The sequence below is a fragment of the Ornithorhynchus anatinus genome, chromosome 3, assembly GCF_004115215.2.
Source record: "Ornithorhynchus anatinus isolate Pmale09 chromosome 3, mOrnAna1.pri.v4, whole genome shotgun sequence".
In the NCBI taxonomy this organism is placed as follows: Eukaryota; Metazoa; Chordata; class Mammalia; order Monotremata; family Ornithorhynchidae; genus Ornithorhynchus; species Ornithorhynchus anatinus.
The window spans coordinates 126,011,356-126,029,255 of NC_041730.1; the positions used below are offsets into that span (position 1 = coordinate 126,011,356).

The 17,900-nt window shown below is 44.7% G+C and overlaps 1 non-coding gene across 1 annotated transcript; it reads left to right on the top strand.

The window, feature by feature from the left end:
* The first annotated feature begins 17,702 nt into the window (after positions 1 to 17,702).
* Positions 17,703 to 17,840, top strand: LOC114810375. Its single transcript, XR_003758075.1, has one exon. It is a non-coding gene; the product is annotated as a small nucleolar RNA SNORA7 (small nucleolar RNA).
* Positions 17,841 to 17,900: the final 60 nt, after the last annotated feature.

A 17,900-nucleotide genomic window follows, 5' to 3' on the forward strand; every position in this document is an offset into this window, starting at 1 on the left:
GCACTTACTGTGGGCAGAACACTGTACTAAGCATTTGGTAGACTGTAATACAACAGAGTTGGTGAATCTGTTCCCTGTCTGCAACAGGAAGAGCAGAAACACGTAGCTGTGTCCTTAGTTAGGGCATGGCCAAACATAACACTTTTAATAATGTTGGTATTTGTTAAGCGCTTACTATGTGCAGCGCACTGTTCTAAGCGCTGGGGTAGACATAGGGGAATCAGGTTGTCCCACGTGGGGCTCATAGTCTTAATTCCCATTTTACAGATGAGGTAACTGAGGCCCAGAGAAGTTAAGTGACTTGCCCACAGTCACACAGCTGACAAGTTTTGTTCTTTCAAGAATCACTGCAGGTTCCGATCTGATGAGAAAACCTTAACCTCGGTGGATGAAGATCACCAATATGAGAACATCATGTCAGGGAGGTCATCTGTTACCAGTGAATTCTGGGAGAAGAGAATGGAGCAGGGCACTTGATGGAATGGGCCCTATTTCAGGGAATTTACAGAGCAGGTGCCACCAACCCAGAATGAATAAAATTTTACTCAGTTTTCAGTCAATCTAGCAATCAGTTGTATTTATTGAGAGTTAGTGCTTGGGAGCGTACAGTGCAACAGAGTTGATAGACATTTTCCCTTCCCCTAACGAGCTCACAGTCTAGAGGAGCAGACAGATATTTAAATAAAGAAATAAATTACAAATAGATACCTAGGTGCTAAGGATGGGGTGACTATCAAGTGCTTCAAGGGGGAAGATCTAACTGCATAGGTGATACAGAAAGGAGAGGGAGTGGGGAGGAAAGGGCTTAGTCAGGGAAGGCCTCTTGGAAGAAATTTGATTTTAATAAGGCTTTGAAGGTGGAGAGAGGGGCGGCCTGGCATATATGGAGGGGGAGGGAGTTCCAGGTCAGAGGAAGAATGTGGGAGAGGGGTAGGCGGTGAGCTAGGCGAGGCAGAGGCACGGTGAAGCAAGCTAGCACTAGGGTAATGAAAAGTACAACCTGGTTCTCTAGTAGGAAATCAGCGAGGAAAGGTAGGAGGGGGCAAGCTGACTGCTTTAAACCTGATGGTAAGGAGTTTCTATTTAATATGGTGGTGGATATGCAACCCCTGAAGGTTCTTGAGGAGTGCGGAAACACGGACTGAAGTTTGGTAGGAAAATGATCTGTGCTGCAGAGTGAAGTATGGACTGAAGTGGGGAGAGATGGGAAGCGGGGAGATCAGGAAGGAGGCTGATGGAGTAATTAAGTCGGGATAGGGTAAGTGCTTGGATCAGCGTAGTAGCAGTTTGGATAGAGAGGAAGGCCTGAATTTTAGCCCTGTCGTGAAAGTTGAACCGACAGGTTTTGGCGACAGATTTAATATGTGTGTTGAATGAGAAAGATGATGATGATGATGATGATGATGATAATTATTGCTACTATTATTACAATGAGTCGAAGATAATGTCAAAGTAATGGGCTTGTGAGATAGGGAGGTAAGTAGCATTGTCTACAGTGAAGGGAATAGCAGAGGAAGGATGAAATTTTAGTGGGATGATGAGGATCTCTGTCGTGGATATGTGAACCTTGAGGAAAAACGTCCTCAAGGCAGGACATCCGGTAGAATTCTCCTGAAGACAGGAGGAAATGTGAGACTGCAGAGAAGGAGAGAGATCAGGGCTGGAGAGGTAAATTTGAGAATCGTCCACATAGAAGTGGTAGTGGTTGCCTTGGGAGCAAATGAGTTCTCCAAAGGAGTGGGTGTAGATGGAAAATAGAAGGGGACCACGAACTGAGGCTTGTGGGACCCTCGCAGTTAGGAGGTGGGAGGCAGAGGAGGAATCCGTGAAGGAGACTGAGAATGAGCAACCGGATAGGAGAAGAACCAGGAGAGGACAAGGTCAGTGAAACCAAGGTTGGGTAGTGTTTCAAGAAGAAGGGAGTGGTCCACCGTGTCAAAGGCCACTGAGAGGAATAGAAGGATTAGGGTGGAGTAAAGGCAGTTGTTGCTTATTCATTTGGTTAGTGTTATTAAACTGCTGTTTTATTGCATTTGCTTATTCATTCATTCATTCAATAGTATTTATTGAGCGCTTACTATGTGCAGAGCACTGTACTAAGCGCTTGGGATGAACAAGTCGGCAACAGATAGAGACAGTCCCTGCCGTTTGACGGGCTTACAGTCTAATCGGGGGAGACGGACAGACAAGAACAATGGCACTAAACAGCGTCAAGGGGAAGAACATCTCGTAAAAACAATGGCAACTAAATAGAATCAAGGCAATGTACAATTCATTAACAAAATAAATAGGGTAACGAAAATATATACAGTTGAGCGGACGGGTACAGTGCTGTGGGGATGGGAAGGGAGAGGTGGAGGAGCAGAGGGAAAAGGGGAAAATGAGGCTTTAGCTGCGGAGAGGTAAAGGGGGGATGGCAGAGGGAGTAGAGGGGGAAGAGGAGCTCAGTCTGGGAAGGCCTCTTGGAGGAGGTGATTTTTAAGTAAGGTTTTGAAGAGGGAAAGAGAATCAGTTTGGCGGAGGTGAGGAGGGAGGGCGTTCCGGGACCGCGGGAGGACGTGACCCAGGGGTCGACGGCGGGATAGGCGAGACCGAGGGACGGCGAGGAGGTGGACGGCAGAGGAGCGGAGCGTGCGGGGTGGGCGGTAGAAAGAGAGAAGGGAGGAGAGGTAGGAAGGGGCAAGGTGATGGAGAGCCTTGAAGCCTAGAGTGAGGAGTTTTTGTTTGGAGCGGAGGTCGATAGGCAACCACTGGAGTTGTTTAAGAAGGGGAGTGACATGCCCAGATCGTTTCTGCAGGAAGATGAGCCGGGCAGCGGAGTGAAGAATAGACCGGAGCGGGGCGAGAGAGGAGGAAGGGAGGTCAGAGAGAAGGCTGACACAGTAGTCTAGCCGGGATATAACGAGAGCCCGTAATAGTAAGGTAGCCGTTTGGGTGGAGAGGAAAGGGCGGATCTTGGCGATATTGTAGAGGTGAAACCGGCAGGTCTTGGTAACGGATAGGATGTGTGGGGTGAACGAGAGGGACGAGTCAAGGATGACACCGAGATTGCGGGCCTGCGGGACGGGAAGGATGGTCGTGCCATCCACGGTGATGGAGAAGTCTGGGAGCGGACCGGGCTTGGGAGGGAAGATGAGGAGCTCAGTCTTGCTCATGTTGAGTTTTAGGTGGCGGGCCGACATCCAGGTGGAGACGTCCCGGAGGCAGGAGGAGATGCGAGCCTGAAGGGAGGGGGAGAGGACAGGGGCGGAGATGTAGATCTGCGTGTCATCTGCGTAGAGATGGTAGTCAAAGCCGTGAGAGCGGATGAGTTCACCGAGGGAGTGAGTGTAAATGGAGAACAGAAGAGGGCCAAGAACTGACCCTTGAGGAACTCCAACAGTTAAAGGATGGGAGGGGGAGGAGGCTCCAGCGTAGGAGACCGAGAATGATCGGCCAGAGAGGTAAGAGGAGAACCAGGAGAGGACAGAGTCCGTGAAGCCAAGGTGAGATAAGGTATGGAGGAGGAGGGGATGGTCGACAGTGTCAAAGGCAGCAGAGAGGTCAAGGAGGATCAGAATGGAGTAGGAGCCATTGGATTTGGCAAGAAGGAAGTCACGGGTGACCTTAGAGAGAGCAGTCTCGGTAGAGTGGAGGGGACGGAAGCCAGATTGGAGGGGGTCTAGGAGAGAATGGGAGTTAAGGAATTCTAGGCATCGATTGTAGACGACTCGTTCTAAGATTTTGGAAAGGAAGGGTAGTAGGGAGATAGGACGATAACTGGAGGGGGAAGTGGGGTCAAGAGCGGGTTTTTTTAGGATGGGGGAGACGTGGGCGTGTTTGAAGGCAGAGGGGAAGGAGCCCTTGGAGATTGAGTGGTTAAAAATAGAAGTTAAGGAAGGGAGGAGGGCAGGGGCGATGGTTTTAAGAAGGTGAGAGGGAATGGGGTCCCCTATGTTTATGTGGTCAGTTTTTTATTTGCCTCCCCTGCCCTCAACACTTTTTTAGATGATGAACCCCTCTGTGGGCCAGGGACAGTGTTCATATCAATGTCTTTGTGCCTTTTGCCCAGCATTTAGCTTAATGCTTTGCATAAAATAAGAGCTTAACAAAAATAACCTATAACAATAATGATGATGATGATGATGATTTTAAAGTGACATGATCTCTGTCCTCAAGGAGATCACAAAGTACATTTCACATGGTGTTATACTTGTTTTCTGTTGACTTATTTATTTGTGCTTTTACTCATTTCCGGCTTGAGATTATAAATTCCCCCAGGGCAGGAACCACATTATAGAGAAGCAGCGTGGCTCAGTGGAAAGAGCATGGGTTGGGAGTCAAAGGTCATGGGTTCAAATGTTGGCTCCGCCACTTGTCAGCTGGGTCACTTTGGGCAGGTCACTTAACTTCTCTGTGCCTCAGTCACCTCCTGTAAAATGGGGATTAAGACTGTGAGCACCACGTGGGACAACCTGATCACCTTGTACAGTGAACAGAACAGTGCTTTGCACATAGTAAGTGCTTAACATGTGCCATCATTATTATTATTATTTATTCATATCACAACTTGACCACTGCATCCTCCTTCTTGCAGACCTGCCTATCTCCAGCCTCTCTGCTCTCCAGCCCCTGTGTCACTCTACTGCCCAGATTATTTTTTGAGAACATCTCTCCACTGTTCAAAATTCTCCCATAGTTACCCATTCCTCTTTATGTCAGGCAGAACTTCAGACCATTGACTTTTAGGCACTGAATCTACTGTCTGCCTATTACATACCTAGTCCTACTAAAACCCAGGACATAATATCTACCAAGTCTGTTGTATTGGAGTCTCCCAAGGGCTCAGACAGTGCTCTGATCAATCAGTCAATACATACTGTTGATCGATTGATCAATTAGAGAAGCAGCAAGGCATAGTGGCTAGAGCATGGCCCTAGAGCATGGAGTCAGAAGGTCATGGGTTCTAATCCTGACTCTGCTACTTGTCTGTTGTGTGGCTTAGGGCAAGTCACTTCACTTCTCTATGCCTCAGTTACCTCATCTGTAAAATGGGGATTGAAACTGTGAGCCCTGTGTGGGACATGGATTTGCTTGTATCCACTCCAGTGCCTAGCAGATAGTAAGCTCTTAACAAGTACCATAATTATTATTATTATTGTTGATTAAACCCCCTTCTAGACAGTATGCTCGTTATAGGCAGGGAATATGTCTGTTCATTGTTAAATCGTCCTCTCCCCAATGCTTAGTACAGTGCTCTGCCCAAGACTGTAAGCCTGTCAAATGGCAGGGACTGTCTCTATCTGTTGCCAACTTGTTCATTCCAAGCGCTTAGTACAGTGCTCTGCACATAGTAAGCGCTCAATAAATACTATTGAATGAATGAATGAATACTGTGAGTGTGTGCCCCATATGGGACAGAGACTCAGATACTATGTCCAACATGATTAACTCATGCTATTCCAGCACTAGGAACAGTGTTTCACAGATAGTAAGTGCTTAACAAATACCATTAAAAAATACGATTACATGATTCTTATGTCCATATCTGTCATTTATTTATTTCTATTAATGTCTGGCTCCCTCTCTAGAATAAGCTAGTTGTGGGCAGGGAATATGTCTGCTTATTGTTTTACTGTACTCTCGCAAGTGCTTAGTATAATGCTTTGCAAACAGTAAGTGGTCACTAAATACAATAGATTGATTGATGTGCCACACCTTCTAAGCGGAACTATGCAAAATTCGTGATTCTCATCTCATCTTTTTTATGGTATTTAATAATAATAATAATGTTGGTATTTGTTAAGCACTTACTATGTGCCGAGCACTGTTCTAAGCGCTGGGGTAGATAGAGGGTCCTCAGGTTGTCCCACATGAGGCACACAGTCTTCATCCCTATTTTACAGATGAGGTAACTGAGACACAGTGAAGTTAAGTGACTTGCCCACAGTCACACAGCTGACAAGTGGCAGAACCAGTATTCGAACCCATGACCTCTGACTCCCAAGCCCGGGCTCTTTCCACTGAACCACTCTGCTTTGCTGCTATTTCATTCATTCAGTAGTATTTATTGAGCACTTATATGTGCAAAGCACTGTACTAAGCGCTTGGAGTGTCCAAATCGGTAACAGATAGGGACAGTCCCTGCCCTTTGACGAGGTGTTTGCTATGTTCCAGTCACTTTACTGTTTGGATAGATACAAGTTAATTAAGTTGGACACACTCCATTTTCCAAGTCTGAATCTCCATTTAGAGAGAGATAAGTGAGGTCCAGAGAAGTGAAATGACTTGCATGAGGTCACCCAGCAGATAGGTTGCAGAACTGGGATTGGAACCCAGGTCCCTCTGTCTTCCAGGTCCGTGCTCTTACCCATAGGCCTGCTGCTTCCCTCCTGGCTCATCTCCTCCCTCTGGCCTGGAGCTCCTTGGTCCTTCACATCCTGCTTTCCCAATTTTCAAAGCCCTTTTGAAACTGCATGTCCTTCAGCAAATTTTCCCTGATTAATGTGTCTGTTACATTCCCAAGCACTTAGTACAGTGCTCTGAAGACAGTAATTGCTCAGTAAATATGATGGATCGATTGATCTTCTCCCTAGCTTATTTTTCCCCTTCTGCCCCTCCTCACTTCCATGTTACCTAAGCACTTATCCCACCTCCACATGTGGCCTAGTGGCAGCCACGAGCCTGGGAGCCAGAGGACCTGGGTTCTAAAAATGATGGCCTTTGTTAAGCACTTACTATGTGCCAGGTACTGTACTAAGCACTGGGATAATTGTGTTGGACACAATCCCTGTACCACGTGGGGCTCATGGTCTCACTCCCCATTTTATGGATGAGGTAACTGAGACGACTTCCCCAAGATCACACAACGGAAAAGCTGGGATTAGAACCCCTGACCTGCTGACTTCCAGGCCCGTGCTGTAGCCACTACGCATGCTGCTTTTCTAATAATAATGATAATAATAATGATGGAGTTTGTTAAGCATTTACTTTGTGCCAAGCACCATTCTAAGTGCTGGAATAATGATGGTATTTGTTAAGCGCTTACTATGTGCTAAGCACCGTTCTAAGCACTGGGGAAGATACAAGGTAATCAGGTTGTCCCACAGGGGGCTCACAGTCATAATCCCCATTTTACAGATGAGATAACTGAGGCACAGAGAAGTTAAGTGACTTGCCTGAAGCTGACAAGTGGCGGAGCCGGTATTAGAACCCATGACCTCTGACTTCCAAATTCGTGCTCTTTCCACTAAACCACGCTGCTAATCCCACCTCCTCCACTTACCTGCTGTGTGACCTTGAGCAAGTTACTTTACTGCTCTCTTCCTCAGTTCCCTCATCTGCCAAAAGGAGATTCAATATGTCCTCTCCTTATTTAGACAGTGGGCCATGTGTTTGGCCAGAGACAGTATCCGACCTCATTAACTTGTAACCAGCTCAGCACTTAGGACAGTGCTGGATACAGAGTAAACAATACCATTAAAAATAATAATAATCATTATTTTCCTTTAAAGCTGTTGCTTCTGTCATGTAATATTAATAATAATAAGGTTATTTGTTAAGCACTTACTTTGTGCCAGACACTGTTCTAAGTGCTGGGTTGGATACAAACAAATAGGGGTGGACACAGACCCTGTCCCATGTTGGGCTCACAATCTCAAACCCCATTTTACAGCTGAGGTAACTGAGGCCGAGTCGTGAAGTGACTTGCCTGAGGTCACACAGCAGACAAGGAGCAGAGCTGGCATTAGAACCCATGACATTCTGACTTCTAGGCCTGTGCTCTATCCGCTCTACCGTGCTGGCTTCTCGCGTCTCCCTTTCTGTGAATCACTCCATCAATCTTACATACTGAGCGCTTACAATGTGCAGAGCATTGTATTCATTCATTCAATCATATATATTGAGCGCTTACTATGTGCAGAGCACTGGACTAAATGCTTGGAATGTTCAATTTGGCAACAATTAGAGACAATCCCTGCCCAACAACTGGCTCACAGTCTAAACTGGGGAAACAGACAACAAAACGAAACAAGTAGTCAGGAGTCAATACCATCAAGATAAATGGAATCAGAGCTGGAGAGAATGCAATACAACAAAGTAGATAGACCCCTCTTATTCACTCTCCCAAGAGCTTAGGACAATTCCTGGCAAAACTGTAAAGCTCAGTAAATATAACTTTCCACTGGGCTCTGCAGTCAGAGAGTTTGTTATAAAAACTAGTGACTAACCTTGTGTCTGCAGAAATTACTAACTTCATGTTTGTACAGATTGTTATGCTACTGCTTGGAACTTAACTTTTGCTCAGTACTAGTATGTTTTTGCTACTTTTGCAGGCCTCACGTGGGTCAGTAGTTCCAAATCACAGGCTCCCCCAAAACCCTTCCCCAATTAACCCCTCATTTCCCAAATGCCTAGTACAGTGCTTTGCACATCGTAAGCATTCAATAAATACTACTGAATGAATTTCCCCTATTTCCTCTCCCTTTGGTGTCACCACTGTGGCTTACTTTTGTACTCTTTATTCACCCCACCCTTAACCCCACAGCTCATATACTCCTCTGTAGTTTATTTTATCTCTCCTCCTCTAGACTGTAAACTCCTGGTAGATAGGGAACTCGTCTACCAACTCTGTTGTATTGTACTTTCCCACACACTTAGTACAGGGCTCTGCACACAGTAGGGGCTCGTCAATCAATCGATCATATTTACTAAGTATTTACTGTGTGCAGAGCCCTGTACTAAAGTCTCGGGAAAGTACAGTATAATAATATAATGGATACATTCCCTGCCCACAACAAGCCTACAGTCCAGAGGGGGAGACAGACATTAATATAAATATATCATGGCTATGTACGTAAGTGCTGTGGGGCTGGGAGGGTTTGATTGGCTGGAGGATTGAAATTCGAAGCCAGAGCTTTGTGGATTCAGAATAATAAATTGAATTTGCCCCACGAAGCAATTGGCTAGGAAAGCAAACTATTCCTTTACGCCTGTTTAATTTTGGGGTGCGGAGCAACCATTTCTGGATGAAGGGCTAGATCAAGGGGCTTAGCTAACTTTTTTGATCCATTGCCTTTCTGGAAGAGCACTTAGTATAAGTGCCTGGCACATAGAAAGTACTTAACAAACACCATAATTATTATGTACAGTAAAAAATCTCCCTGAAAGCAAGGTTTTCCAGTAAGCCTCCGTCTACTCAATAAAGTGACCTTTCCAAATGAAGGAAAAAAGCCAGTGAAATCATTCATAAATTATCTTCCCTGTTTGAACGGAGAGGGAAGATCAAGTTGACACAAGGGGATGGGATATTTCTCCTTCCCTGGTTTACACAGAGGGAAGGGAAAGTTTTAATAATTGTGGTATTTGTTAAGTGCTTTCTATGTACCAAATTATAATAATAATTGTGGAATTTGTTATGCATTTACTATATGCCAGCCACATTTTGTATTTGCCCCATTTTGGCCCATTTTGCAGATGTGGCAACTGAGGCACAGAGAAGTTAAATGACTTGGCCAAGGTCCCCCAGCAGGTAAATGGTGGAGCCGGTATTAGAACCCAGCTCCTCTGGCTCTCAGGCCTAAGCTCTTCTTTTAAGGTCATGCTGCTTCCCCAGTCAAAATCCACCGGAGGCCAAGAGTCTATTCCACTCAAAGGTTTAGAATTTCATTTGTTTTGAGCTTTGGTTGATAAACGTGTTGGCTAAAGTCAGAACTTGTTTTTTCCAATGAGTTCTTTTGTCTCTTTGGCTTCTCATCTACAGTAATAGTTACGGTATGTAATTAATTACAGTATTTATTAAGAACCAAACTCTGAGCTAAGTGCCAGAAGAGAAAAATGGTCATCAAATTCAACATCCAAAGAAGTAATAATAATAATAATAATTGTGGTATTTGTTAAACCAGGCAAAGTGCCTGCTATGTGCCAGTCAATATACTAAGTGCTGGGGTGGATATGAGCAAATCAGGTTGAACACAGTCCCTGACCCACATGGGGCTCACAGCCTCAATCCCCAATTTACAGATGAGGTCACTGAGTCCCAGAGAAGTTAAAGGACTTGCCCAAAGTCACAGACCAGTCAAGTCTCTGAGCCAGGATTAGAACCCATGATCATCTGACTCCCAGGCCGCGCTCTATCCACTACTCTATGATGCTTACCCAGAGATCTCATTATAAGGGCGGCCTCGGCCCGCTGTCTCTGGGGCCTGAGATTGCCAGCACTGTGAACATCACATGGTGTCCTTTGGGTTAATTACGACAAAGGTCCCTTCCCTGTTGATCATTGTTTGAACCTTTGATGCTGTTGAAAGAGCTGAAGTCTTTTTGAAGTGGCTGCTAAGGTCAGGGTTTGTTGAAGTGGGTGGAAAAAAGAAGCATTTGCCAAGTTTCTGGGCCCAGAGCAGGATTGTCTGCTGGGTCCAGCCACTGCAGGGCCTCAAGGCTGCTCCTATCCAGACCCTCTCCACATTCCCACCCCTGGTCCTGCTGAGAGCGGAAAATGAGGCTGCCAAGGTCCCCAGAGCTGCCCTGGAATCCCTTGTGATGATGCCACAGCTATAATAATAGTAATTATGGTGTTTGTTAAGTACTTACAATGTGCCAGGCACTGTACTAAGCACTGAGGTAGATAAAATCAAATCGGGTTGGACACACCCCCTGTTCCATGTGGAGCTCACAGTCTCAAGCCCTATTTTACAGATGATGTGACTGAGGCACAAAGAGGTGAAATGACTTGCTCAAGGTCACACAGCATACAAGTGGTGGAGCCAGCATTAGAACACTTGACCTTCTGACTCCCAGGCCTATGCTCAATCCGATGTACCGTTCTTGCCTGCTCTAGCCCCCCAGGGCAGTATGGCCTAATGGAGGATAGACTGTGTCCAACTTGATTTGCTTGTATCTATCCCAGTGCTTCGTACAGTGCCTGGCACATAATAAGTGTTTAACAAATAGCACCATTATCTACCAGCTGTGCATCCGGGACGCAGCCGGCTTTACTCAGAACTGCGCTTGCAGAGGGGAAAGGGGGTGGAACATTGATCCTCCCAAACAGGTCTCCGTTAATCAATTGATCAATCAGATAACAGAATGATTAAGTGCCTACTCTGTGTGGAGCACTGTACTAGGCAGGAAATGGGTCTGTTGTATTCTCCCAAGTGCTTAGTACAGTGCTTTGAACACAGTAAGTTCTTAATAAATATGATTGACTGGCTGACTAGCTTGGGAGAGTACAGTTGAGCTCAAGAGAAGCGGCATGACCTAGTGATCCCAGCTCCGCGACTTGCGCTGTGTGACCTCGGGCAAGTTACTTCACTTCTCAGTGCTTTCTCTATGTAAAATGAGGATTGAGACTGAGAGCTCCATGGGGACAGGGACTGTGTCCAACCCAATTTTCTTGTTCCCACCTCAGAGCTTAGTACAGTGCCTGGCACAGAGTAAGTGCTTAACAAATACAAAAAAAAAAAGAGACAAGATTCCTGCCCTAAAGGGAACTTTTGATCTGGCAGGGGAGACACACACTAAAATAAACACTGCAGGCTGGGGGAATGGAGGGAGGCTGTGGAGAAACAGACTTAAAAGATATATACATAAGGGCTGAGTGGAGAAGGGCTTGGGAGAGTAGCTAAATGCCTACCCTGCGTGTGGGTGGGGAAGCAAGGGAAGAAGCGACGGAGAAGCGCTGAAGTGGTACTAATTGGGGAAATAAGAGGAGGAGATGAGAGATTGATTGGGGAAGCCCTCCTGGAGGAGATGTGACTTCAGAAGGACTTTGAAGATGGGAGAGAGTAGTGGTATTTGACAAGTGATTTGGAACTACTGACCCAAGTGAGGCCTGCAAAAGTAGCAAGAACATACTTGTACTGAGCAAAAGTTAAGTTCCAAACAGTAGCATAGCACTCTGTACTTCTGAAGATTACAATATGTAATCTTCATATTAAATATGAAGTTAATAATTTCTGCAGACACAAGGTTAGTCACTAGGTCTTATGACAAACTCGCTGACTGCAGAGCCCAGTGGGAAGTTGTATTTACTGAGGTTTACGGTTTTGCAAGGAACTGTACTAAGCCCTGGGGAGAGTGACTAAGAGGGGTCTATCTACTCTGTTGCAGTGTATTCTCTCCAGCTCTGATTCTATTTATCTTGATGGTACTGACCCCTGATTACTTGTTTTGTTTTGTTGTCTGTCTGCCCCATTTAGACTGTGAGCCCGTTGTTGGGCAGGGATTGTCTCTATCTGTTGCCAAATTGTACATTCCAAGCGCTTAGTACAGTGCTCTGAACATAGCAAGTGCTTAATAAATATGATTGAATGAATGAATGAATGAATGAATGAATGAATACAATGCTCTGCACACTGTAAGCGCTCAGTAAATAAGATTGATTGAGTGATTCACAGAAAGGGAGATGCGAGAAGCAACATGGTATAGCGGATAGAGCATGGTCCTGAAAGTCAGAATGTTATGGGTTCTAATGCCAGCTCTGCTCCTTGTCTGCTGTGTGACCTTGGGCAAGTCACTTCACGACTCTGGGCCTCAGTTACCTCAGTTGTAAAATGGGGTTTGAGATTGTGAGCCCAACATGGGACAGGGTCTGTGTCCACCCCCATTTGCTTGTATCCAACCCAGCACTTAGAGCAATGGTATTTGATAAGCACTGATTACATGCCAAGCACTGTACTAAGCACTGGGGTAGATATAAGATAATCAGGTAGGGTTTGGTCCTTGTCCCACGTAAGGCTCATGTAATAAGGAGAAGGGAGTACTCATACCTTTTTGCAGATGAAGAAACTGAGGCATTAAGAAGTTGAGTGACTTATCCAAGATCAATCAACCAATGGTATTGACTGCGCTCTTATTTTGCACAGAGCACTGTACTAAGTGAGCCTCAAGTGGGACAACCTGATTATCCTGTATCTATCCCAGCGCTTAGAACAGTGCTCTGCACATAGTAAGCGCTTAACAAATACCAACATCATTATTATTTATTATTATTACTAAGTACTTGGGATACTATAATACTACATAGTTGGTAAGACACATGCCCTGCCCACAAGGAGCTTACAGTCTAGAAGGAGAAACAGACACTAAAATTAATTATGGATATGCACATAAATGCTGAAGGACTGAGTGTTGGGTGGATAAAGGGCATAAATGCATGTTGTAAGGTATTAGAGGAAATGAGGGCTTAGGGAAGACTTCTTGGAGGAGATGTGATTTTAATGAGGCTTTGAAGGTTGAGAGAGTTGTGGTCTGTTTGACATGAAAGGGGATGGAGTTCTAGGCCAGAATCAGGTTGTGGGTGAGGGATCAGCAGTGAGATAGATGAGATTAAGACACAGTGAGTATGTTGGTATTGGAGGAGCAGAGCGAATGTGCTGGGTTGTAGTAGTTGGAAGTAGGAAGAAGTGCCGGTTGTAGTAGGCGGAAGTAGGAAGAAGTGCCGTTTGCAGTAGGTGGAAGTAGAAAGAAGTGCCGGTTGTAGTAGGTGGAAGTAGGAAGAAATGCCGGTTGTTGTAAGTGGAAGTAGGAAGAAGAGCTGCTTGTAGTAAGTGGTAATAGGAAGAAGAGTTGGTTGTAGTAAGTGGTAATAGGAAGAAGTGCTGGTGGTAATAATAATATTTGTTAAGCGCTTACTATGTGCCAAGCACTGTTCTAAGTGCTAGGATAGATTCAAGTTCATCAGGTTATCCCACGTGGGGCTCATAATCTTAATCCCCATTTTACAGATGAGGTCACTGAGGCACAGAGAAGTTAAATGACTTGCGCAAAGTCACACAGCTGATAAGTGGCGGAGCTGGGATTAGAACCCACGACCTCTGACTCCCAAGCCCAGTGTTCTTTTCCACTAAGCCACGCAACTTCTGGTGGAATTAGACATGAAGGCAGGAGGGAGAGATAGACAGGAGGGAGGATGTAAACAATAGGTTGGCAGTAAGAGAGAAAGCTCAAGAAAAAGTGAGTAGGTTGGTTTTGGAAGAGCAGAGTGGGAGTGGAGCGAGGTGAAATAGGCGGGAGAGAGAGTTGATCGACTGCCTCAAAGCCAGTGGTGCAGAGTTTCTGCTCGATGTGGAGGGGAATGGATCCTCCCGGTGGGGTTTCCCACAGCTTGCCACCCTATAGTCAATGAATGGAGACAGCAGGAACCCGGAGCTGATCAAAATATTGTTGTTGCTTCCAACTCATCCTCACTTGCTTTGCCAAGGATCAGCAGGATTCAGTCACGCAGCATTCAAAATCCCAAATGGTTTTCCCAAATGGATTAATGAAAAGAAAATTCCACTGGGTTGCCAACCAAAATTCCACACTTGGAAGATTATTCCATTACTTATGAGGGACCTTTGCAGCAATGACATTTGCTTTTGTTTGTTAGCCCTGTGCATTCTCTTCATTCCCAGGGTGCTGGGAAATGTCCTATTTCCTCTCCCCGACCCCCACCCTACCCCTCAGATTCCAGGTATCTTTTCCCAACCTGTGATGAATCTGACATCTTCATCATCATCATCATCATCATCATCATCATCATCATCAATGATATTTAATGAGTGCTTAATAATAATGATGGTATTTGTTAAACTTTTACTATGTGCCAAGCACTGTTCTATTTGCAGAGCACTGTATTAAATGCTGGCAGAGTATTGTTCAGTGGGATATGCTGTTTAAAACTCCCAATTAATTGAAATGACCAGTTCTTTCCAAACAGGTCAAAAAAACCTTGTGACAAAAATACAAATGCAAAATGGATAAAAATGAACTTATAAATAAAATAGGCCTTCATGTATTCTTAGAGATTCTTTACATTAAATGTTAGGACAAAATTAATACCTCATGACTGTAACTGGCACTTGAAACAAATGACAAAAGAAAGAAATCAGCCCTGTGGAAATTACCTTACAAGAGATTTTCCATAAATTCAGAGACTTCATTAGCTTATCATGGAATTTAAAATGCCTAGAGTGGTGGATTTCAATTCATGTAGAATATGGGTATGTCATCTAAATGAATGAATTAGGTATTTCCCTATTTTCCTTCAAATAGTGAAATGGCAAAGAAAATAATACTCCTTAGTTTCAATAAATAATTCCATTAGTAGTTATGTTTGCCCTCAGAGGGCCAAACTGTAGGAATTTAACTTTCATTTCTTATTCAGAAAGATGATGAGGCTAATGTGTGTAAAGACCTGTTTCCAGATACCTTGAAGGTTCTAATCAATCAGTCGATTGATTGATTCCAGATACCTTGAAGGTTTTCCTAGGAAACCTTCCCAGACTGGACAGACAACCCATAATCCTGGGACTTGTTCCTCAGTGATTGGATACTTAGAACCCCAGATTCCTCAGCGAGGGATATACACCCCGACCTTGGACATAGTCTAGATCTTCAGAGGCAACATTTCTCCTTGAAGACTGATCCATGGATACAGTGTCTTGATGCAATTGCTAGCCTTGTTTTTCTTATTCAGTGTGTCATCCGGAGTATAAGCATCACATGTCTAGGACTCAAAAGACCTAGGTTCGAACCTCAGCCCCGCCACTTGCCTGCTGTGTGACCACTTAGCTTCTCTGAGCCTCAGTTAACCTCAGCTGTAAAATGGAGATTAAATCCTCCTCCCTCTGACTTAGACTGTGAGGTCCATGGGGGACAAGGACTGTGTCCAACCTGATTATCTTGCATCCATCCCAGAGGTTTGTTCAGTGCCTGACACATAGTAAGCCCTTTCTCATGGTATTCGTTAAGCTTTTACTAAGTGACTTACCCAAGGTCTCCCAGCAGACAAGTGGCAGAACTGGGGTTAGTAAACCCTTTTCTATGGTATTGAAAGCTCTTACTAAGTGCCAGGCACTATTGTAAGCTCAGGGGTGGATATGTTCATCAGGTTGGACGTAGTCCTTGTCCCACAAGGGGCTCGCATTCTCAATCCCCACTTTACAGATGAGGTAACTGAGGTACAGAGATGTTAAGTGACTTGCCCAAGATAACACAGCAGACAAGTGGAAGAGCTAGGATTAGAACCCAGGTCTTTCTGAATCCCAGGCCTATGTTCTATCCACTAGACCAAGCTGCTCCTCACTTAACAGGTATGTAAAAAAAAAAAAATCAAATAAAAGTGTGTTACCTTGTCAGGGCAATCGAAAATAAGTATTTTATTGGTAGGCTTATAATAACTGCTGTTCATCAAAACTCCTTGGCTCTGTCTTTAATGGAGAGCAGATCATCATTGTAAAATCAACATGAGTAATGATTGAGCACTGCTTTACACACTCGAGGGAGTACACAGAGGTAAAGATATGATCCTTGCCTTAAGGTGCTTACAATCTCATGGGGAGATGAATAGACACAAAATTTATTCACGAATAGTGGGAACTGGAAGAAGAAACAGATTTAACTGGTAGTGGTGAGGATTTGGAGAGAGAAAGTCATTCATTCATTCAATCGTACTTACTAAGCGCTTACTATGTGCCGTACACTGCACTACGGGCTTGGGAAAGTGCAGTACAACAATAAACAGTGATTATTCCTGACCACAAAGAGCTCACAGTCTAGAGGAGAGGAGACAGACGTCAATACAAATTAATAAAATGATAGATATATACTTAAGTGCTGTGGGTCTGGGAAGGCTGGGGGGAGAGCAAAGGGAGCAAGTCAGGGATACGCATGAATAAGTAATCAGTCATAGTAGTCTTGAGTGTTTCCTGGGTGCAGAACACTGTACTAAGCATTTAGGACAATATAATTGAGAGATAAGGAAGTGATTATAGAGTGGAGCACATCAATCACTTGGTACATATGTGCTAAGGATGATTAGAGCTATGTAAGCATCATTAGTGATTCCATCAACCATTGAACACTCAGAGGACCCTGACCCCCCAGAGATGAAAAAGGTGAGCAATTCCTCTTAAGGTAATAATAATAATAGTATTTAAGTGCTTACTATGTGCCAAGCACTGTTCTAATTGTGGGGTAGATACAAGGTAATCAGGTTGGACCCAATTCCCTTCCCAAATAGCACTTATCCTATCCCGCCTTGACTGCATCAGCCTCCTTGCTGACCTCCCTGCCTCCCTGCCTCCTGACTCTCCCCACTCCAGTTCTTACTTCACTCTACTGCCCAAATCATTTTCCTGAAAAAAAAAATTTAGTCCATATCTTCCTGCTCCTCAAGAACCTCCAGTCATTGTCCATCCACTTCCACATCAAACAGAAACTCCTTACCATTGGCTTTAAAGCACTTAGTTTTCCCCCTCATACCCTACCTCCCTGATCTGCTACAGCCCTACCCACACACTTCACTCTTCTTAAGCCAAGCTTTATTCATGTCCTCCCTTTGGCCTGGAATTCTATCCCACTTCATACCCAATAAAGCACCATTCTCCCCACCTTCAAACTCTTATTAAAAGCACATCTCCTCACTTCCTCCACTCCTTCTCCCTTCTACATTGCCTATATCCTTGGGTCCGCACCCCTTAAGCTCTTGGCATTCACCTCATTTTCAGGTCCCTAAGTTTATGTACATATCTGCAATTTATTTATTTATACAAATGTCTGTCTCCATCCCTATACTCAGAGCTCCTGTTGGGCAGGGAACATGTCTACCAATTCTGTTATATTGTACTCTCTCAAGGGTTTAGTACAGTGCTCTGCACATGGTCTGCACTTAATAAATACCACTGACGGATTGATCCAAATATTTCATCATACCATTTTAGAATATTATACACACATACCCCCTCTCAGGGTTGTACCTGGAGAGTTTCCAGTACTCTACCAGTCTTGGCTATGAGATGGAGAGTCAAGCGGAGGCCTGCCCATTCCATTCAGAGCTTGACCAGTGGCTAGTGAGTGGAAGGCAATCTGCTACAAGTCTAATCTGCCCGTGTTGGGCAGTAGTGGCATGGGAGAGAGTCGAGGGTGGAGACTCAAGT